General features: G+C 39.1%; 1 protein-coding gene across 7 annotated transcripts in view; it reads right to left on the bottom strand.

Annotated features, from left to right (window-relative positions):
• Nucleotides 1-24,716, bottom strand: part of ZFAND6 (zinc finger AN1-type containing 6) — an 80,553-nt gene that overhangs the window by 50,731 nt on the left and 5,106 nt on the right. Inside the window, exon 1 of one of the 7 annotated variants that reach the window (XM_070762997.1) lies at nt 8,653-8,760. The exons of 3 other annotated variants lie outside the window; for them this stretch is intronic. The gene's annotated coding sequence lies outside the window, so the exon portion shown is untranslated. 3 more of the 7 variants (XM_070763002.1, XM_070762998.1, XM_070762999.1) reach the window with 3 other exon arrangements.

The following is a 24,716-nucleotide window of genomic DNA, read 5'->3' as shown; positions in this document are numbered from 1 at the left end:
TAGTAATCATTCAAATAGGAGTGGCTACAGACCCCTTCCAGAAAGTTTTCTTTCAACCATCCATTTAAGCCTCTAATTCTGGAATATCCTGGTCTCCCAATTTAAGTGCCAGCCAGATCCGACCTTACTTAGCTTTCTTCAAACCAGCCAAAGTCAGCTAAAACTACAAGGCTTCGACAAACAGCACTCTCTTTCTTCTTTATGGAGATTATCAATCATTCAGGTCATGTTTGTCCCAAAGGTGCTTTTTTCCTTGAAGACCTTTGACTTCTCAGCCAAGAAACTTTCTTCCTTTCTAAAATCAGAAGTCAAGAAGCTTCTTGGATGATCAGCGAAACGTCTTCAAGGATAAAGAAACTCCAATTTTGCCTTTTGAAAAAGCACTCGTGCCACACTCTCTTTATAGTTTTAGGGTCCAATAGTGGAATGCAGATTTCAACTTTTCAAAAACTGTCCTTTCTTGACAGATTCTACATTTTTACAGGCATAGCATTGTGCTCTTTTATGTTCCAGGACTATCCAATTTTGCTCGTGCAAAGACTCCAAAGGACCATCTGTCAATATTTAGAAAACTGCTGTCAGCTGCTCAGGGCTCTTGGGGTGCAGTGGGATATGAAATTTCAATAAAGAAACATATTAGCTCTTTGAAGATTTAAGTCTGCATGCCGCCTTAATTTGTTTAACTAATGCATACAAGTGGGTATCCTTGGTGTAGAGCTTGTGTAATTTGGGATCAACTCTCACAATACCTCCAACTCCAGGAAGAAAAATCCTTAATTTGCGGACCGGTTTTAGCCAAAATCAACTCCTACTTTCTGGCATATGCGAACTGCGATGATTCCCTGGGAATTTCAATTAGCTGTTGATTTCTACAATACCAAGCTTAGAAGAGCAATTCTGTTTTCCCAGGATATAACAATGAAAGCACATGCAATAATCAGCATGCTCACTTTTAAACAGCCACAAAACTCATTGTTGTATTTTTATTTTTGCAACAGATAGATAAAGTGACGCCCTCTGGAAACTGGCGTCAACTCAATTAATGTCTAAGGTTGAATATGAAAAAAATTAAGTTGCAAAAAAGTTTTAGCACAAGTTATCTAGAGCAAATTGTGGCACAATCTTTTTAAAACCTGAACTTTTCCTTCTAGGTATTGCAAGGCAGAAATTTAAAAATTAAGATAAATACTTAATCCTTCATATTATAATGGCAGCAAGACTGCTATATGCACAGAATTGGAAAATAGAAACAGCCCCTACAACTTTAAGCTTTATAATTAAGGTCCTTGAGCGTGCAGAAATGACCAAAATGACTTTGGAATTACAGGAAAAGATAAATCTGAACTCTACAAAGTTGGTACAAATGGCTCAAACAGAAAAATAGATAAAATTTTTAAGGAAAAGCAAAACTAGATACTTCTTCCTTGCGTACCCAAATAAAATGAAAATATGGAAACATTGCACCATAAATCGATGGAAAACAAAAACCCTAAAAACGAATCCGTCTCTTCCTCACAAATATACAAAATGAATACAACATAATATACAGAACTAAAGAAAGCAAAGCCACAATTCCATATACTAGATACAAATACCTAACATTAGGTTGAAAATATGGTTAGGCATACAATATTAGGCAACAATATGGTTGAAAAATTATGCCTTCTATATAATAAATAAATATATGTACGTAGTGAAAGAAAATATTAATTGATGATAAGCAAATAACGATCTATATGCATAGAACACTACCGATACTGAATACGTTTTATATGTTATATAAGTTTATATTCACTTCTGGAGACCTCACCTACAAAAAGATATTGATAAAATTGAACGGGTCCAAAGACGGGCTACAAAAATGGTGGAAGGTCTTGAGCATAAAACTGATCAGGAAAGACTGAATGAACTCAATCTGTATAGTCTGGAGGACAGAAGGGAAAGGGGGGACATGATCGAAACATTTAAATATGTTAAAGGGTTAAATAAGGTTCAGGAGGGAAGGGTTTGGGAGAGTTAGGGGAATGCAAGAGTTAGGAGAGTGAACGCAAGAAAAAGGGGGCACAATCTGAGGTTAGTTGGGGGAAAAGATCAGAAGCAACGTGGGAAAATATTATTTCACTGAAAGAGTAGTAGATGTTTGGAACAAACTTCCAGCAGACGTGGTTGGTAAATCCACAGTAACTGAATTTAAATATGCCTGGGATAAATATATATCTATCCTGAGATAAAATACACAAAATAGTAAAATGGCAGACTAGCTGGACCCTGAAGTCTTTTTCTGCCGTCAATCTTCTGTTTCTAGAACAATTATTCAGTGGAACAGCTTGCCTCTAGAAGTTGTGAATGCTCCAACACTGGAAGTTTTTCAGAAAAGACTGGGCAATCGTTTGTCTGAAATGGTGTAAGGGTTTCCTGCCTGAGAAGGTTGGACTACAAGACCTCCAAGATCCCTTTTAATGCTGTTATTCTGTTCCGTTATTCTGAGTACATGACAAGCTTTGTGATATGTATGGATTTTAGGAAATCATCAGGGTTACAAATTAGAAATTTGACAGTTTCCCCTCCACTTTAAATTATTAAAGTTGGGGAAATTAAAACCCAAGGCCATACAAGGGCAGCTTGTTTTAAAGTGATCTACTAAAAAGGAAACAATGAACTTGTTTCCCTATCACTACTATTTTGTAGTTATTAAGGGAATTGGAATATGGTCATTGCATCAGGATTTTATTAGTTTTACAGACGAAGGGCTGGAACAAGCAACGCAAACTGAGCTGACGTTAGCTTGCCCAGTTTTGTGCATATGTGTCTTAAATTGTACATATTTCATATTTTGAACAACAACAAGATGTTAGAACACACAAAAAAAGGACAAGCTTCATACACTATTCTAAGCTACCATTTAATTGTGGCTTACTGGATAAACAAATTGAACTGGGTTCACTTTGTTTCTGAACAAAGTACAATTCAGTTTGATGACAGGCTAAGCCATAAGCTATGGTTTGAAAACCCCACAATGACTAAAATTCAAGCATGCTGATGGGTTTTTTTTGGGGGGGAACCCTGGGTAAGCAATCTTCATTTTCCACGCATGCCTCTGAATGGCTGGGATAAGATAGCAACACCTATTTGCATTTTTCTTCTCCAATTCTCTCTCAACTCTTTGGCGAGGTCTAAATTGCTCTTGAAAACTTGGAGCGTTAAGTCATTTGAATATCTCTTTCTCAGCAAATAAAATCCAAGGAGAGTTGTAGGCTGAGGACTACCTGCCTATCTTTCAAGAGACGAATAAGCAAAGCCAAGTATCATTATATTATTATTATTATTATTATTATTATTATTATTATTATTATTATTATTAATTAGATTTGTATGCCGCCCCTCTCCGCAGACTCGGGGCGGCTCACAGCAATAGTAAAAACAATACTGTATACAGTAACAAATCTAATAATTAAAAAAACTAAAAAACCCTTATTTAAAAATAAAACATACACAGAAACATACCATGCATATATATAGGCCAGGGGAGATGTCTCAATTCCCCCATGCCTTACAGCAGAGGTGGGTCTTAAGAAGTTTACGAAAGGCAAGGAGGGTGGGGGCAATCCTAATCTCTGGGGGGAACTGGTTACAAAGGGTCGGGGCCGCCACAGAGAAAGCTCTTCCCCTGGGTCCTGCCAGACGACATTGTTTAGTCGACGGGATCCAGAGAAGGCCAACTCTGTGGGACCTAACTGGTCGCTGGGATTCGTGCGGCAGAAGGCAGTCCCTGAGATGGAATATTAGATGGAAGGGGGAATTGGGCGAAAACTTCTCTATTTATTAATGAAACACAACACCAGAGTAGGCCACAATACCTATGGGACCGCCTTCTGCCTCATGTTTCCCACAGGTCGGCCTTCTCCAGGTCGCTCGGTGGGGCCTAGGGGAAGAGCCTTCTCTGTGGGGGCCCCGGCCCTCTGGAATCATCAGCTCCCACCAGAGATTCGCACTGGCACCACCCTCCTTGCCTTCCACAAGACTCATTTATGCTGCCAGGCTTGGGACCATTAGTTTCTGGCCCCCTGGCCGATGAATGTGTTGAGAGACAGTTGATCGAATGGGAATGACTGTTTTTTATGGTTTGGGATTTTCTTAGATTTTAAATTTAATTAATTGGATTTAAGATGTTATATATTGTTCTATTATATGTTATAAGCCGCCCCGAGTCCTCGGAGAGGAGCGGCATAAAAGTCCAATAAATAAATAAATAACAAATAAATAAAGCACTCTTTCTCAACTTTAGGAACTTTAAAGATCTATGGGCTTCAACTCCCAGAATTCCCCAGTTGCATAAAAAAATTAAGATAACAGCAAATTGAAATCCACTTAAAAAAAAAAATCAACTGTAAGACATCTGTTTTCCCTGCGTACAACACGTACCACTGGCATGCAGCCCAGCTGAAGGTTTATCACTTCATCTGATGCTTACGGGATCTTTGCTAATGTAGATCCTACTCAGAGAATCCACCCTGAGAATGTCCTGGAAAGGGGGGGGGCAAATTACCCCTACGTGCAACCTCATCCATTTGCCAACTGCCAAGCATATCATCGTTGTTATTGTTATTGTTGTCGTTGTCGTTATCGTTATTATTATTATTATTATTATTATTATTATTATTATTATTATGTCAATACAACACTACAAACAAGATCACTATGTTGGATTTTGTATTTCATCACCAGTCGGGGGCTTCCCAAGCACTTAGGACTGTGTGATGTAGCGGCGAATTATGTTTGCCGATCCCAGTAAAGCAGCCTTTTGCAATTGACAGATGGAGATTTTGTCAATTCCGATGGTTTTCAAATGTCCGCTGAGATCCTTTGGCACTGCGCCCAGCGTGCCAAGTACCACTGGGAACACTTTCACTGCCTTATGCCAGAGTCGTTGCAGCTCGATTTTTAGATCCTCGTATTTCACTAATTTCTCTAGCTGCTTCTCCTCAATTCTGCTGTCCCCTGGGATTGCGATGTCGATGATCCATACTTTCTTTTTCTCCACAATCAGGATGTCTGGTGTGTTATGCTTCAGAATTCGGTCAGTCGGAAGTCCCACAGTAGTTTTGCTTGCTCATTTTCGACCACTTTTTCGGGCTTATGATCCCACCAGTTCTTTGCCACTGGTAGTTCCGGCACAAATTCCAGTGGATCATCTGTGCCACCGCATTATGTCTATGCTTGTAGTCAGTCTGTGCGATCTTTTTGCAGCAGCTGAGTATGTGATCGATTGTTTCATCTGTTTCTTTACAGAGTCTGCACTTTGGATCATCTGTTGATTTTTCAATTCTGGCTTTGACAGCATTTGTTCTAATGGCCTGTTCTTGTGCCGCCGGTATTATTATAATTATTATAATTATTATAATTATTATTATTATAATTATTATAATTATAATTATTATTATTATAATTATTATAATAATTATTATTATTATTATTATTATTATTATTATTATTATTATTATTATTATTATAATTATAATTATTATTATAATTATTATTATTATTATTATTATTATTATTATTATTATTATTATTATTGCTGTTGTTGTTGCTGTTGTTACCGCTTAGCATCCCCGCCGCTAAAACCTGAAGCATTCAAACATGTGCGTTAAATACATACAGAGAAATTCCTTATCAGAACACAAAAGAACCATTTCAACCGGGGCATCGAGAGATTTGAAACGTTGATTCGAGAAGGAAAAAAAACCACGGAAGGTATGCTGGAATGGAAGAAGTCAGCCAATTTCTTTTCTGTCCAATGGGTTTGGATAAAGTCAACAGCGCCTGGAGGGCAGTTTTGGAGAATTGCTGCTTGCTTATCTATCTGGGCCTCAGCTTTTGCAGAGAGAGAAAGCAAGCAAGAGAGAAAGGACTCTTCCATACATAGGACAAAGGGTTTTCTTCCTGTCCTATCTGTCCAAGTCACCCGTCAATTGTGGAATGGTGGAAGGTCTTAAGCATAAAACTTATAAGGAAAGTACTCGATCTGTATAGTCTGGAGGATAGAAGGGAGAGGGGGAACATGATGGAAATGTTTAAATATGTTAAACGGTTAAATAAGGTTCAGGAGGGAAGTGTTTTTAATAGAAAAGTGAACACAAGAAGAAGGGGGTACAATCTGAGGTTAGTTTGGGGAAAGTTCAGAAGCAACATGAGAAAATATTATTTTACTAAAAGAGTAGTAGATGCTTGGAACAAACTTCCAGCAGATGTGGTCGGTAAATCCACAGTAACTGAATTTAAACATGCCTGGAATAAACAAGAATGGTGGAAGGTCTTAAGCATAAAACTTATCAGGAAAGACTGAATGAACTCAATCTGTATAGTCTGGAGGACAGAAGGAAAAGGGGACATGATGGAAACATTTAAACATGTTAAAGGATTAAATAAGGTTCAGGAGGGAAGTGTTTTTAATAGGAAAGTGAACACAAGAACAAGGGGGCACAATCTGAGGTTAGTTGGGGGAAAGATCAGAAGCAACATGAGAAAATATTATTTTACTAAAAGAGTAGTAGATGCTTGCAACAAACTTCCAGCAGGTATGGTCAGTAAATCCACAGTAACTGAATTTAACCATGCCTGGGATAAACATATACCCATCCTAAGATAAAATACAGGAAATAGTATAAGAGCAGACTAGATGGACTGTGAGGTCTTTTTCTGCCATCAATCTTCTATGTTTCTATGTTTCAATTAAAGGAATATAGTTGGGATCTTCCACTGGTTTTACTGGGAGGCCTCTTAGAGAGTGGAAAGCAACAGCCTAAGGCCCCACCCTCTTCAAGATCTGATTGTCAACATGTCCCGTTGCCACCAACATTTCTTCCTTACCTTGAGGTAGGCAACCGAAGGACAGCTGGTCTTTTTCATGGCCTCCAGATACAGTCCCAGATATAAAAACATTTGCTCTGAACAGCTGACCCCTCTCTTCCTTACCCAAATCCTTGACTTTCGTCCCAGAGAAGTCAAGGCTGATACAAGCTCGAAATATAGTCCATTCCATGAAAAACATTGACAATGTATTTGTTCAGGAATGAAAAAGCCGGCAACTGACACTAACTTCCTTCTCACACAGTAGCAGATCCTGGAGGTACAACATTCCTGTCGCCTCCAAAACAGGCAGATTTACTCAAAGAGTATAGGTACTCCTAGACTTAATGACAACGGTTGCTAAAGAAAGCAATTGTTAATGGGAGTTTTGCCCAGGAGTGAAATTCATCAGGTTCTGGAGAACTGGTAGTGGAAATTTGGAGTGGGAATTTATTTATTTTGGTCGACTCCTATGCCGCCCAATCCTGAAGGACTCAGGATTGAAGTCATAAGGAACGGAGATTTTGCAATATATTTCCCCCAGGAGTAGGGAGGAGAATGGGGATTTTGCAGTATCCTTCTCCTGCCATGCTCACCAAGCCACGTCCACAGAACCGGTATGGAAAACTTTTGAATTTCAATCCCCGCTTTTGCCCCATTTTTTTAGCCACGGTGAAGCAAATCGTGACCGTTGTTAAGTGAAACACAGAGTCATTATGTGAATCTGGCTCTGTTTGATATGACCAGCCAGAAGTCCGCTGGGAAGGTCGCAAATGGTTATCACGTAACCCTGGGAAAATGGCATAAATACGTGCCCTAATTTTGACGTGAACCACGGACGTATTGCAAACATTGTAAAGCACGAAAACAAATTGAAAGTCTGAAGTTTGAAACGTCACTAAATGAAACAGTTATAAGCCGAGGGCTGCCTATTAAGGGAAAGGTATTCCCAAGCAAAAGATATGGGATTGATTATCCGATTGAAGCCCAGCCACCATCTCCACCTCCACCAAAAATATCTAGTAAGAGACTATACAGTTGTTGTTTTTCACCTTGCAATTTCCTGCTACTTCTCACCAGCCCACCCACTCCTGGCACAGGTTTCAAAGCCAACACCCCAAAGGATACACCTGGAGAAAGGTGCATTCCATGTCCACGAAAAAAAAATCAACCAGTGAAAGGAGAGTTGACACCTAAACCCAGCTGGGTTCACCACTTGGGCTGTTTACAAAGCCCCCACAAATTCTCTTATTCCAACCTCTCTTTTGAGTTCTTCATCCCCAAAGATTCCCCAGGCCAGATGAAACAACAACAGCCGCCTTGCAGGAAGAGTTTTCACTTTATAACTTCGACCCCCTTTGGAAAGAAAGCCCCCACATCCCACCCCACAACTTCCACCCCCTAAAAAAATACAACAGCAACCAGATCGCAGGGAAAAAAAAGTGAAAAGCTTAAAAATTTCACCCACCAGCCAGAAGATCCCAGAGCTGCCCTGTCATTCCAAAACAGACCTGTTAAAGTTTGCAGCACTGCCACACTCTCCTTTGACCCAACTTTTCTTCCTTTTCTTTTTGTTAAGGAAGTTTCCAACGGGGGAAAAAAGAAAAGTTTTGTTTCTGAGCACCTGATTTCCTGTTCCAAAAGCTCTCTTTTGTTTGGCGTCTCTTTCTATTAATTTTAACAGCCTGCCAACCACAAGAAAGACCACGGCCAGCCAGGGAAGCAAGGGGTGCCCCCCCCGCTGCCTTCGTGGAACGCCAACAAGCAATCGGACAACGGCAACAACAAAAAAACCAAACCTACCCACAAATTCTGCACAGGGTTTTTTTTTTCCTGTTTGCTTCACCCCAGATTAAGTTCAGTGGAAGCTGTTCTCCAGTGCAGCCTATCCTTCTGTGCGAAGCTCCACCTTTCTGCAACATGAGTGGCCAAAGTGGGAAAACTCCACCCTGTTTGCAAAGCTTATAATCCTAATTGGTAAAGGCTAATATCTATTATTTAAAGAACTTTTTCCCTTGCTAGCAAGATAGGTTCAGCAGGTTAAGGCAATGCTGAGCAGGCTGGTTTCTTAAAGGGACAGCGCAGCAACCCAGCAGGCTTTTTAAAAAAAATAAAAAGCAACTTTTATAAGGAAACAGCTGTCTAAAACACACAACGGGCGACACCAGTACACAAAGCAGGCAGGTTTGGAGAGGTAAACAAAAGGAAAACAAAGTTAGTGATTTTTTTTGGGGGGGGGGAGGGAAATATCCAATGACCTAAGTGCCAAAGCCCACTGCAACAACATCGCCCAAAAGGTTTCAACCTAATCCTACATAGCTTCTGCTCCAGTAATCTCACACTACTTACCAGAGCATACAAAACTTTCACCTGACCAATCCTTGAATACAGCTCATCTGTCTGGAACCCGCACCACATTCCGAACATAAACACTCTAGAAAATGTCCAGAGATAATTTACTCGAAGAGCCCCCCACTCCTCCATTCGCAACAGAATACCCTACGCAACTAGACTTACAATCCTGAGTTTAGAACGCTTAGAACTACGTTGCCTTAAACACAACCTAAGCATAGCCCATAAAATCATCTGCTACAACATCCATCCTGTCAATGATTACTTCAGCTTCAACCACAACAACGCACGAGCACACAACAGATACAAACTTAAAGTAAACCACTCTAAACTCGACTGCAGGAAATATGACTTTAGTAACCAAGTAGTTGATGCATGGGACTCCCTACCACACTCTGTAGTATAATCACCTAACCCCCAAAACTTTACCCTTAGACTATCCATAGTTGGCCTCTCCCGATTCCTAAGAGATCAGTAAGGGGTGTGTGTAAGTCCACCAGAGTGCCTTCTGTCCCCACTCCTAATGTTTCTCTTTTGCAAGTATTATGTATGTAAATATTATTATATCTTTGTATACCACCAATACGTATTTGACAAAACAAACAAAACAAACAAAACAAACAAATAAATAAACAAACTTTGCTATAGTTGTAAGGTGCTTGTCTAAGGAGCACAACTCAGGTAAAGTCACCTGAAATAAACATATGTGAGACTGAGATTAGTTTGTTATGATTAAGATGGTTGTTAGGCAAAACTTTGCAAATTGCAAAACGCAAACACATCATGGAAGGCAATTGATTTACTTCCTCTGCTCTTGTTTATTTTAAAAGACGAGATCAATCTTTCTCAAGCTGAAAAATTGTGAAGTGCCACCCACGCTGTTTTCAAAATTCTGCCCCAGAGGTCAACCAGCAAGGTGATTGTTCCCAGCCACTAAAAAAAATACACTAATAAAATACACTGTGTAAAAATACACTATGAAAACCTGAATCCCTTAACTTATCAACTGCAAACCCTTTAACTCTCCTCGAGAGTTTACTTCATTTCTACTTAGAAACATAGAAGACTGACAGCAGAAAAAGACCTCATGGTCCATCTAGTATGCCCTTATACTATTTCCTGTATTTTATCTTAGGATGGATATATGTTTATCCCAGGCATGTTTAAATTCAGTTACTGTGGATTTATCAACCATGTCTGCTGGAAGTTTGTTCCAAGGATCTACTACTCTTTCAGTAAAATAATATTTTCTCATGTTGCTTTTGATCTTTCCCCCAACTAACTTGAGATTGTGCCCCCTTGTTCTTGTGTTCACTTTCCTATTAAAAACACTTCCCTACTGGACCTTATTTAACCCTTTAACATATTTCAATGTTTCGATCTTGTCCCCCCTTTTCCTTCTGTCCTCCAGACTATACAGATTGAGTTCATGAAGTCTTTCCTGATACGTTTTATGCTTAAGACTTTCCACCATTCTTGTAGCCCGTCTTTGGACCCGTTCAATTTTGTCAAAATCTTTTTGTAAGTGAGGTCTCCAGAACTGGATACAGTATTCCAAATGGGGTCTCACCAGCGCTCTATATAGCGGGATCACAATCTCCCTCTCCCTGCTTGTTATACTGTACCTCTATACTTATTGCAGTATATATTCATCCACGAACCTGCGTAAACATTAAGGCATTAAGGACTCTGGCTGATCAGATTATGGAGGCTGAAGCCAAACACCCTGATTCACTGGCCATTATTTTGGGAGATTAAGCAAGGCAAACTTAAGCGAAGAGCTACCAAAATACTTTCTGCATGTCAATTGTCCCACTAGAGGCAAGAATACTTTAGACCAATGACGGTGAACCTTGGGTGCCAAAAATGTGCACACGGGCGCATGCCCGCACCCATAATTCAATCCTCATGTTCCACAGCCTCCTTGCATATGTGCAGGTGACCCCCTTGCACTGCCCCAACTCCTCTGCATGTACAAACCCCAGAGCTTTCCTATGCAACCTCTCCGGCACCATGTTTTGGGCCTAACAGGCCTGCCTAAAGCCTCCAGAGTCCAGAAATGGCCCATTTCCAGACTTCTGGTAGGCCCATATTTTGCCCTTCCTAGGCTCTAGAGCAGTGATGGCGAACCTTTTTTTCCACAGGTGCCGAAAGAGCATGGGCATTCGTTATTATGCATGCCAGAGTGCCCACACCCCTAATTCAATGCCTGGAGAGGGTGAAAACAGCTTCCCCCGCCCCTGGAGGTCCTCTGGAAGCTGGAAATGGTTTGTTTCCCAACTTCTGGTGGTCCAGTAAGGCTTGTGGTTCACCCTCCCCAGGCTCCAGAGGCTTCCTCGGAGCTGGGAGAGAGTAAAAACACCCTTCATTCCCCCAGAGGCTCTCTGGAAGCCAAAAATGCCCTCCAGAGCCTCTGTGTGAGCCAAAAATCAGCTGGCCAGATTGGAGCTGAGCTAGGGCAACAGCTCACATGCCAACAGATATGGCATCCATGCCATAGGTTTGCCATCACTGCTCTAGAAGCATTCCTGGAGCCTGGGGCGTTCAAAAATGGCCTCCTCCACCCACCCACCCCCCGGAGGCCCTCTGGAAGCCAAAAATGCCCTCCCAGAGCCTCTGCACTATACTTACTTGGCATCCAAAACAGGCTATATGGAGCTGAGCTAGGGCAATGGCTCACATGCCCACTGATATGGCTCTGTTTGCCACCTGTGGCACACATGCCATAGATTCGCCATCACGGCTTTAGACTATTGCTACACAACTATGGGTCATTCTGATCATTGCATGATTCACCTCGTACCTGTTTACCAAAAATTAAATCAGTGAAGACTGATTTACGGAGGCAAAGTTAAAGCGATTGGTTTGTAATTTTGTTGCTTGTATCCTTACAATTTATATAGACTGGTTCCTAATATGATTGGATTGCTTTTTCGTACCTGGACTATCATTAAGTGTTGTACCTTATGATTCTTGATGTATGTATCTTGTCATTTTATGTACATTGAGAGCATATGCACCAAGACAAATTCCTTCTGTGTCCAATCGTATTTGGCCAATAAAAAATGCAATGCTCTTCTAAATCAGTGGTCTCCAACTTTGGTAACTTTGAGCTTTTCACTGCCTGTTTCAGGTGCCATTGGGGATTTGTCCTGCTCAGACTGCCAGATCTTCTCAAGTTCACCCACAATACTAGCAAACCGAGTTTATCTTAGGAAAATGCTTTCCCCGAGCCAAACGAAGAAAAGTCAGTTAGCTGAAATGGGTGGTAAAAGAAATGTGATCAATAAATAAACCAAAGTTCACGAAATACACAAAATAAAGCCTCCACGCTTTGCCTTGCACCAGGCAGAGGTTTCAAGAAAGCTTCAGAGAAGCTGAAGTTCTCAAAACTTTAGAAAAACTTCATCTAAGGAGGGAAAAAAGCTCAGAAAAAAGAATGTTTGGATTCTTGAATCCACTGCCACATTTTACCACGAAAAGGAAGTTGCATATTTTTACAAAATAACTGGGATCCCCTCAAACCTGAATCAGGGAGATCCAAGATGAAATTTCCACTTAATCGTGGAGACCACTGAGTGATCTTGAGCCAGTCTCACTTCGCAGACTGACCAACCTTCCAAAATTGTGATATAAGGAAGAAACAGGTAGGAATTATACCAAAAAAACTCCAAAGAGGAAAGAAATGTTCTTATTTAAAGGAATCATTCTTAAGAAATAATCATTCATAAGACAAGCAAAGTCAAAGAATTAATGATTAGTTTACAGCATTTTTAACCCTGCTGTTCTGTTTAAGAAAATTAACAAATCTTATGTTCCCGGGTCACCCTGACCCGGACCGAAAACTCTTCATTTGCAGTGCTTATGTTTGGTCTTTTTGAAAGCTTTTTTCACTTGGAAAGTAGTCTGAACATTTCTGCACACAATGATATGAAAATTGAAATGAAAAAAGTAAATCTTATTGGTTTATTTTGCGGATATAATGCACGCCCCCCCTGTTTTTGTGAAATTTTTTTCAATTTATGGATAGTTTTGCTTGCAAAATGCATTCTATTTTACTAAAGTTGGTATGGGATTGGTAGCTGGAACATTTCTGAACATAATGATATGAAAATTGAACTGGAAAAATTGATGCATATTGGTTTATTTTGTTGATGAAATGCACGCCCCCCCGTTTTTTTTAAATAGTCTTCACTTTATGGATAGTTTTGCTAGCAAAATACATTCTATTTTACTAAAGTTGGTGTGGGATTGGTAGCTTGAACATTTCTGAACATAATGATATGAAAATTGAACTGGAAAAATTGATGCATATTGGTTTATTTTGCACATAAAGTATGCCTCAATTATTTCAATTTATATAAAAATTATGCTGTTAATTTCAAACTTACATACTTTTTTTTAGTAAAATGGATTTGTTTCATAAAATTAGTTCTCTGGCTACAATGTGGTTGATTTTCAAAAGGATATTCCAAATATTTCTAGACAAATATGTATAAACAGTGACAATAATGGCACACAGCAAGGCCGAGGGGGGGTGGCCCTTTTGTGGCAAAAATAAACCAATAAGAACCATTTTTTTCAGTTCATTTATATTTTTCTTATATTCAGAAATGTTCAATTTAGTATATCAAACCTTTTGGGGGGAAATTCCTTAGGGATTTGTAGCCTTAAAAAATAGAAATTGACACGAAATTTAAAAAGGATGGGGGGAGGGGCTTTTTGATCAAAATAAAAATATAAGTCTCAATTTTTCCAGTTCAATTTTCATATCATTATGTTCATAAATGTTCAAACTAGTTTTCCAGTTGAAAAAGTTTTCAAAAAGATCAAATTCAAGTACCTAAAAAAAATATTTTTGGTCCGGTCACATATGAACAGAAACAGATTCAAAGTTATGATTTTTTTTTGCCCAGAAAACAATTAGCCACCACCCCAAAAATATTTTTTGATGATCAGCATTGTTAAATTGAGTAAATGGATGCCTAAGATTTTAAAGAATATTTCGGATTTGGAGCATAAAAAAATAAAAAGTGAAAATGGTTGCAAGCAGCCAAGGGGGGGGGGGAGGCCTTATTTCTGATGTTAAAAAACCAATAAGAATCATTTTTTTCAGTTCCTTTATATTTTTCTTATATTCAGAAATGTTCAAGCTACCAATCCCACACCAACTTTAGTAAAATAGAATGCATTTTGCAAGCAAAACTATCCATAAATTGAAAAATTTTTCACAAAAACGGGGGGGGGGGCGTGCATTATATCCGCAAAATAAACCAATAAGATTTACTTTTTTCATTTCAATTTTCATATCATTGTGTGCAGAAATGTTCAGACTACTTTCCAAGTGAAAAAAGCTTTCAAAAAGACCAAACATAAGCACTGCAAATGAAGAGTTTTCGGTCCGGGTCAGGGTGACCCAGGAACATAAGATTTGTAACTTTTTTTGCCCAGCAAAAACTAAGCCCCCCACCCCCCCAAAAAAATTCTCATAGAGAGAACCCCTGAAATGATGAAACTACATGAAATTTCAAGTTTCAGATATGCAGGGAAAATTTTTTACAGGGACTCAAACTTGGCTTCGGGTCACATACGACCCGAACAGAACAGCAGGGTTTTAAACTACTTGGATGTTTTCCACTTTTGAGCACTTTACAATTCTATTAAAAGCATTGTATTCTAGTCTATTAAAAGCATCGTATTCTATTAAAATGTTACTTCCTGAGGAAGGTGTGAAAACAAAATAAACTGCCTTTTAACCTCAGTTGTTTTTCATTTTCATATTTTAGAAAAAAAAAATTCTACAAATGTATAGCAATATTCTAATTGGCTCCACATGCACCCTGCTTTTCTTTTTTTAAAGAAAAAAAAGTGCAGCTTTCAGAAGTGTCTATCAACAGAGAACTAAATGTTACTACATCATTGACACATTAAAAAGCAGATTCCCTGGCATCAGATAACAAAAAATCAGATAACAACAAAAAAAATCCAGCTTCCTTTAATGGACTTCAATGTCGACTTTTATTGCTTTGGGAAAATGACTGTTTTTAGATTAAATTGGGGTTTTAGACTGCTTGTTTTTAGTTTTATTGGCTGTAAGCAACCCCGAGTCCTCGGAATAAAAATCCAATCAATCAATCAATAAATAAAACATAAATAAATAAAACATAAATAATAAATAAATAAACAAACAAATAAACAAATAAAATAGAATCATGAAGGGACATGAACCACATCCAAAGTTTTTGCGTGGGGGAATGCCTAAGAAACAAAATTAAGCTTGGGAGTTTGGCAGCAAAAAATTGGGAAAAAGACCCCCAAAAATGAGACAATTTGAGTTAGAAAGAGACATCTGACAGCACGGGAAAGTAAAAAAATCAAATAGGTTACATTTCTTCAGTGAGATTTTAACACGCTTTTTATCATATTTCTATGAAGATACTGCGTTCGTCTGAAAATGATCCACCTTGCGCATCATTTACCTTTAAACATTCATTTTAAACCGGCCGAAACTCCAGTAATGCAAACATATTTTGTTTTTGTTTCAATTGGCCTCCACGACCATGGGTTTGTCTTAAATTCAGAGTCATCTCTTCAGAAACGACCATTATATTTTTATAGAAAAACATGACTGCTCTTTCAAGAAATTTTGCCGTACTGTACACTAAAAATATCCAGAAACCTGACATTCATTGCCCAATTCCAGTAGCCAAAGATTTCTGGCGTTGTAAAATTAAGGAGAGTTTATTTATTCAAATGTCTCCTTTTATGCATTTGCCAATTTTGTTCTTACTGTTCTGGGAACAATAATTCGGCTTTTTGCAGTGGACTTATTTTTCAACTGCATAAAAAATTATTAACTGTACGAATTAAACTAGAAGGGGGAATTGGATCTGGTGTCTGCAGTTGGAATCTTTTCACATCTGTCCTAGTGGGCTGAATAAAAATCCGAGGGCAATGTCCTTTTCCATGCCACACCCTGTTATTATCCCTTTTATTTTTCATGCAAGGTCACACAAAAGCAGTTAATCTGGCTTTCTTCTTCCCCCATTTTGGAAAGGTGTGCCAAATCAGCCGCAAAAAAGTAAGAAAGTATGCCTGATAAGGAACCACTAGAAATAGGACATTTCCCCGAATTTGCTGGGATTTGGGATGAAAGCAAAAAAACCATTGGGTTGCTCCCGGTTCTAAGAACTGGTATTACCGCCAGCGAGAAGTTCCGCCCACATCGCCCAGGATGCTCCGCCCACCCACCTGTGACGCTTTTACACGCACGCAGAAGCTTCTGCACATGTGCAAAAGCACCACACACACGCAAAAGGGTAGTAAAGGGTTTTAGAACCCACTACTGAAGCAAGAGTTAGTGAGTTAGAGCCATTTAGTGGACCAGGCTATGCTCCCAGGTGACACGTTTCTTACTTGTCCCAGATTTTAATAAAAGATTATTCTATGTAGAGTCTTAGAATGGCTGGGTCGCAAGGGGGGGGAAATCTTTTTTTGTCCCAGCAGTTTTTAAAACTTAACTTTTGAACAAATTCTAAAACTTTTCAAAGCAAGACAATATGACATGACATTTTATTGATTAGCCCTTGGGCTATATCAAATTGCAAAGTTCCAGGAACAAATTATTACTAAAATTTGATAACTGAATAGATAGCTTGCTACTTTAAAAGTGAATTTGCTAAAATATATTATAAAATGAAATTGGAGTAAAATGCGATTTAAAATGAAGCTGGGCTAAAGTACAGTGTAAAATGAAATTGGAATAAAATACAATAATTAAAGATATTGATAAAGTACGTTAAAATTATATTTTGGTGTCACCCCTGCAATCTACCCCAATCAGTCCCACGTAGGCAGATCTCAATGAAATGGGTAATGAAAAGACCTGCAAGAAAACGACCAAGCTCAGAGATCACCAAAGAACCCCATAGTCTTCTTCCTCCTCTTTCTCCACTCCACAAACTCCACTTCCTTCTAGCACTAGTGATGTTATCTAGTTAGGTTATGAAACGTCGGCACATAAACAACCAAGCTCAGCGAGCACCAAAGAATTCCTCTGCTATGGAGAAATACCAGACTGTTTGGTACCACGGCTCTAAGTTTGTTTTCAAAACATTAACTAAAACTCTGTGTCGGTTAACAGAAATAAGCCAGGCAAAGGAATGACTTGTTTGCTGTTTTGACTTCATTAGCTAGTGAGTTCTCCGAATTATGACAAGCAGCGACAGCAGCTGCCTTCCCCCAAATTGTGACACAGATATCTTTATTCCCGCGTCCTCGGCTGTTGTTTGAGAATCTCTCCTTTTGCTCAAGTCAGCTGCTCCTTTGCTTGGCTCAAGAATGAAGATGCCCCAAGTGGTTTTGGCAGCTGAGCGATCAATGAAGAAGGGACACTTCCAAAACTGACCTCTGGTTGTGTACAGACGGAGGACAAGGAGATTTAAGAAGGCCAGGCTAAAATCTGGCTGGTAAATAAGAATACACTGACATATTGGCCGGAGTGCAAACTGAATAGATAGCTTTCTACACTTAAATTTATGAGGAATAAAACTACTGTAACTGCCTAGTGCATCAGAAAGGTTTTCTTCTTTTCCTCCACAAACAAACAAAAGAATGCAGCTGCGAGAGCTATCATGGGCTTCCCTAAATACGCCCATGTCACACCAACACTCCGCAGTCTGCATTGGTTGCCGATCAGTTTCCGGTCACAATTCAAAGTGTTGGTTATGACCTATAAAGCCCTTCATGGCACCGGACCATCTTCTGCTGCACGAATCCCAGCGACCAGTTAGGTCCCACAGAGTTGGCCTTCTCCGGGTCCCGTCAACTAAACAATGTCGTTTGGCGGGACCCAGGGGAAGAGCCTTCTCTGTGGCGGCCCCGACCCTTTGGAACCAACTTCCCCCCAGATATCAGAGTTGCCCCCACCCTCCTTGCCTTTCGTAAGCTCCTTAAAACCCACCTCTGTCGTCAGGCATGGGGGAATTGAGACTTTCCCTCCCCCTAGGCTTATAAAATTTATGCATGGTATGTTAGTATGTATAATTGGTTTCTAAATTGGGGTTTTAAATTAACTTAAATATTAGATTTGTTTACATTGTACTATTATTGCTGTGAGCCGCCCCGAGTCTGCGGAGAGGAGCGGCATACAAATCTGATTAATAAATAAATAAATAAATAAACAACCACCCACAAGCACACAGCTGATAAAAAGTGGAACATCAAGACAAAAGGAGGATGCATCCCTACTGTTTTTTGTTTAAATAATCATTACTAATAATAACTTAATAATAATAATTTATTAGATTTGCATGCTGCCCCTCTCCGAAGACTCTTAATATAAATTAAGTATTAAGTATTTTCCGAAGACTCCTAATATAAATACTTAATGTAAATTAAGTATTTACATTAAAAAAATTCCAGCAGACCTATTTGTCTTTTATCATTATTTGCTACTTATGTTATGCTTATACAAACTGCAACCCTATACAGTGCTACCTCTATTTAAGAACTTAATTCGTTCCGTGACCAGGTTCTTAAGTAGAAACTTTCTTAAGTAGAAGCAATTTTTCCCATAGGAATCAATGTAAAAGCAAATAATGCGTGCAAACCCATTAGGAAAGAAATAAAAGCTCGGAATTTGGGTGGGAGGAGGAGAGGAAGAGGAGGAGGAGGACAGTCGCTGCCGAAGGAGGAAGGTGTGGTGTCTCTTCAGCTGCCCAGAGCGAAGGGAGCATTTCTTTTCCCTGGGCGCTGGCAGAGGTTTATTCCCTGTCCAAGTTCCCAGAGAAAGGAAAATGCTTTGTTTGCTCTGGTCTGTCAAAGCCTCCTTAAGCACCACCAAAAGGCTCCTCTGGCAGCCCAGATGCCGGGATTAAAGGGGGAATGGCAGGAAACTGGCCGGGCCTTCATGCCACTCAAATTTCATGGGAAATTTTTCCGGGCTCGGGTTCTTAAGTAGAAAATGGTTCTTAAGTAGAGGCAAAAAAATCTTGATCAGAAAGTTCTTATCTAGAAAAGTTCTTAAGTAGAGGCGTTCTTAGGTAGAGGTACCACTGTATGTATATTTTTAATGTTATTACTTTTATTATTAGATTTTAACTGTTTTTATTGTTGTATTGATTCCTATTGTTAGTCACTCAGAGTCTGTTTGGAGTGACCGGCATATAAATTCAATTAATCAATCAGTCAATCAATCAATCAATCAATCAATGCATACATACATACATACATACATACATACATACATACATAAAAACAAAAACCATGAAAAGAAAAACAAATACAAAACATGACTTATACAAACACATAAACATATATAATATTTACAATTCTACATCAAATCTTAAACACTCGACAATTTACAGAAGAGGTCAAATGTCTTGTTCACCTTATTTATTACAGCCTATTTATATCAGCCTATTAATTTATGCTTTGCTATAATGTATCAGTTATATATCTTAATCTTATAATTTTTAATCATGTTACCTAGGTCGTGAATTGTGGAAAAGGGAAATTGTAGCTGGAATCTTAACAACAACAACAACAACAACAACAGAGTTGGAAGGGACCTTGGAGGTCTTCTAGTCCAACACACTGCTTATGCAGGAAACCCTACATTACTTCAGACAGATGGTTATCCAACATCTGCTTAAAAATTTCCAGTGTTGGGGCATTCACAACTTCTGGAGGCAAGGAGTTCCACTGGTTAACTGTTCTAAGTGTCAGGAATTTTCTCCTTAGTTCTAAGTTACTTCTTTTCTTGTTTAATTTCCACCTGTTGCTTCTTGTTCTACCCTCAAGTGCTTTGGAGAACAGCTTGACTCCCTCTTCTTTGTGACAGCCCCTGAGATATTGGGACATTGCTGTCATGTCACTCCTACTTAATTTTACTTTGCTAACAGTATTAAAATCTGGATTTTAACTCTAAGAGACAGACATTTGCTTAAAAAAAAATCAAAGTTGCATGTCGACTGAATTTTAAGCAGTTTCAGTTCAGAAGAATATTTCATTTTTTTAAAAAAATATACAAGTTGGAAATACTCATTATACTCCTGGCTTCAGGCTATCATACAATGAGAGGACAAAGTCTTGTAGATAAGATCAACCAACCCAAAACAAAACAGAGTTATTTTTTGTTTTTGTAACTTTAAAAAAGACGGCATCCGTCGGTGGAAAACAGTTCTAAGCTAGTCCCATCTTCCCATTTCCTTTTCCCCAAACAGGTGTCTTACCCAGGAAGAAAAATAAATGGAAGGCAAACATTTACCTGCTTTCTCAACAAATAACTGCATTGAATAAAAATCCAGAAATGAAATCGTGCACTTCCTTTGTTGTTCCCTTTGATTTCCAATTTGCTAGTTTTTCGTCACTGAGAGAGCAGATATAATAAGCAAGATCCCTGTGATCCATAAAATAGAATAACAATAAATTTGTTTCCCCAATATGCACAAACCCAGCTATCAAATAACAAAGCAGCTTATTAAGCCACTTCAGAATGATAATAAAAAAATATCTCATTACGTTGTTATTTTGTCAACACACGAGTAACCGATGTCTAAATCCTGCTGATAGTTTTAATTAAGTGATGGGTCATATACTATTGATGCAGTATCTCACCATCAGATTTTTGAAGTGTTCCTTTGCCAAGCTAAGATAAGAGATGGCAAAAATCCAAGTAAACATCTCTTTGAGAAAACAACACACCAGTAGAGCAATATGAACATCTACAGTGCATCCTGGCACAAATGACCTGAGAATAGTATTGAAAGATAATCCTTTGAGGGGAAAAAACCCACTTGCAAATGCAATAAGTGTGGATCACATTTGGATTGCACATTAAATGAACAGTTTACTGGAATCCATACATTAAAACAACAAATTTCATCAACGGTCAGAACCTAAAAAATATACATAACTCAGTTCTTTCTCTGAACAAAACCGTTCAATTGAAAATTGCATATAGGGGAATGTGATTGGCATGAATTGTAGGGGTAACACAGCTATAACTTGCATTTTCTTTTAGTCCTGCCTTTTACTCTACTTTGCAACACCTGATGTTAGTACAGGTAGTCCTTTACTGACAATAGTTCATTTAGTGACCATTTACGACCATTTCATAATCCCTGGATTGCTTTTTATTATCCGCTTACACACCTCAGGGTAAGGATATTGTCAAAAACAAGTCCAGGCATGGATCAGAGGGAAAAGGCCTGGCATACTTGTGAACTTTGTATAGTTGCCAATACCGGCACTTCTGTCAACAGACATGGTGACAAACGCAGCCTAAAGGTATTTTTAAAAAAACATCAAATTAGCAACCCCCAAACAAATTCAATGAGCTTATTATCATGACTGCAAAAACAGCAGCTATTGTGCTCGGTGGTATAACACAATTAAGCATCCCAGTCATCGGAGTCTTCAGCAAACTTCTTGTGGTACTTTTGTGTTGTGTCATCTAGCACAGTGTTTCCCAAACTTGGCAACTTGAAGATATCTGGACTTCAACTCCCAGAATTCCCCAGCCAGCATTCGCTGGCTGGGGAATTCTGGGAGTTGAAGTCCAAATACTGTATCTTCATGCTGCCAAGGTTGGGAAACACTGATCTAACAAGTGAAGGGAAAATTAGGTACCTTCTTCTACTTTAAAAGCTAAAAGAGGGCAAATGAAAGAAGTGTGGCAATCGCAATGGAAAACCAACTTTTCCTGGTGAACCCTTTTCCCCTCGGGTGCCGAAAGCGCTTTCGTGCGCACTATCATGCATGCGCGAGTGCCCACACCCATAATTCAATGCCTGGGGAGGGCAAAAACAGCTTCCCCTGCCCATACAGAGGCACTCTGGAGGCTGGAAATGGCCCATTTCCCAACTTCCAGTGGGCCTTGTAGGCCCATTTTGTGCCCTCCCGTCCCTCCATAGGCCCTTTAGAAACCTAAAATGCCCTCCCAGAGCCTCCATGTAAGCCAAAAATCAGCTGGCCAGTGTTCACAGGTGCACTGGAGCTGATCTAGGGCAACGGCTGCGTGTTGGGAGATATGGCTCCCGGTGCCACCTGTGGCACGCGTGCCATAGATTTACCATCACGGATTTAGATTGTCACTTGGGACAAAGAATCTGATCTATGTTTGGATGGTCCAATTAAGCTTCTGCTGCAGAGATAGAGAGAGACAAGAACAAATGCTTACAGGGGGGGGGGTGTAATTAAGAGATTTCTTAATATGCCAAACCTTTTTTTTCTTTACTATATTCTTACTTTCTTGCATGTTTTGTTGTGCATGTTTTACTGCATGCATGTTTCGCATGAATGAGTGTGAGTGTGTATGTATGGTTTTAAATGGGTTTTAGATTGACTGGGCTTTTAAAATTAATTTAATATTGGACTTTGTATTTGAATCTGTTTTTATATCTTGTACTTTTTATATGTTGCAAGCTGCCCTGAGAACTCAGAGAGGGGTGGCAAATAAATCCAAATAAGTAAGTAAGTAAGTAAGTAAGTAAGTAAGTAAGTAAGTAAGTAAGTAAGTAAGTAAATAAACAAACAAAACAAAACAAACACTCATCTCATTTAGTTTGCATTCATTTTTAACCCCTGCAACTGTAATCATTAATACATTTGGATTCCCACTTGCTGTCATTTCTGAGAGGCAGAATTCCTCCCCTCTATCGTATTTAATGCAGCACACAAACTTGTGAAATAACCAATGCACAGCTCTTCAGAAGCAATTCTGAGCAATTGACTGTAGAACTGTAATTCTTTTTTCTTTTTTAATGCATGCTTTATTGGGAGACTACTATACGCTTCGACACACCTTTCCAGAATAAAATCTGAAGTATTATATATAGTGTATTTTTCGGAGTATAAGACACACTTTTTTCCTCCCTAAAAGAGGCTGATAATTTGAGTGCGTCTTATATTCTGGATGTAACTTTTTTCCCCCCAGCCCTAACTACCTGCTAATGATCTTCCCAGCTCTTTCCTTGCAGGCTCTTTCATTGTTACTCTCTGCGAAGAATGTTTTCCAAGCCCTAAGTCTTTGCAGGGTTTTTCCCATTGCTCTACTTGCTCTGAATGTTTCTTTAAAGCTGCTAATGATGTTTCCAGCTCTTACTGGCTAGCAAGTTCTTCCATCCTTACTCTCTCCAAATAAAGTTTTTTTAAAGCCCTAACCAGGGGATAAAATAATGTACTGAAGCTGACCCGACTAAGGGTGCTAGTCGGATGAATGCCTGGTAAGCAGATTCTTTTCCTTATTTTCCTCCCCAAAAACTAAGGTGCATCCAATACTCCAAAAAATACAGTATACACCCGGACTTTCAGCCTGATGACAAAATAGGAAACAATAACAATTTTTGACACTAAAAATGCCAATGCTCAAAATACAAATGTATCGATGCTTTGTTGGTAAGACACAATTGGCTACTTTGCCCAAGCTATAAATTATACTTCCACACTCACAATGGATGGATTCATACGATATGCTAAGCTTAAATCAAACTCATTACAGGCTTAGTGCAATGTGTGAATTGAGACATTGTCTACTGTTAACACTAGGGCTGTGATCCCAAGTGGAGAAAAATCACAACAAATATATATTTTTGCATATTACCTGATGGCCTAAAAATGCTTATGTAAATATAAACTGGCATGTTTCTAAGGTACCTCAAAACCTTATTTTTTTTACTAGACAGTGTCGATTGGCGGGATGGCGGGGAAAGGCCTTCTCTGTGGTGGCACCGGCTCTCTGGAAGCAACTACACTCTGAGATCCTGCCCCCATCCTACTGGCCTTCCAGAAAGTTTTGAAGACCTGGCTCTACTGGCAGGCCTGAGACCTTTGAGTGAATCATACACCTTTTAGATCCGGCCACAATAAGTTTGAATGTTTTATTAAGAGATTTTTAAAATTGTTTTTTAAAATTGTTTTTATATGGATATTTTTTTGTAAGTTGCCCAGAGTCCTTCGGGAGTTGGGCAGCATATAAATTAGATAAATAAATAAAATAAATTATTGTCCCAAAAGACTATCATAAACACTCCAGAGACGTCCAACAGCATAATTTTCTCCAGATAGGATTCAAAAATAACATAGATATAATTCTGTAAAATGAAGCCTGTAGTCCCAAACATATCTTACAATAAATACATAAAAAATAAAATAAAATAAAGAATAGAGCTGGAAGGGACCTTGGAGGTCTTCTAGTCCAGCCCCCTGCTCAAGCAGGAGAACCTATAACATTTCAGACAAGTGGCTGTCCTTAAAAACCTCCAGTGATGAAGCAACCACAATTTCTGGAGGCAAGCTGTTCCACAGGTTAATTGTTCTCACTGTTGGGAAGTTTCTCCTTAATTCCAGGCTGCTTCTCTCTTTCATTAGTTGCCAACCATTGTTTCTTGTCCTGCCTTTTGGGGCTTTGGAGAATGGGTGGACCACATTTTTCTTTGTGGTGGCCCCTGAAATACTCAAACACTGCTATCATGTGTGTCCGTTCTCCCCCCCCCCCCGCGTCATTCTTTTCT

This window comes from Erythrolamprus reginae, chromosome 10, assembly GCF_031021105.1.
Source record: "Erythrolamprus reginae isolate rEryReg1 chromosome 10, rEryReg1.hap1, whole genome shotgun sequence".
Classification (NCBI taxonomy): Eukaryota; Metazoa; Chordata; class Lepidosauria; order Squamata; family Dipsadidae; genus Erythrolamprus; species Erythrolamprus reginae.
The sequence above is the reverse complement of the archived record's forward strand: the minus strand, read 5'-3'. Positions and strand labels throughout refer to the sequence as shown.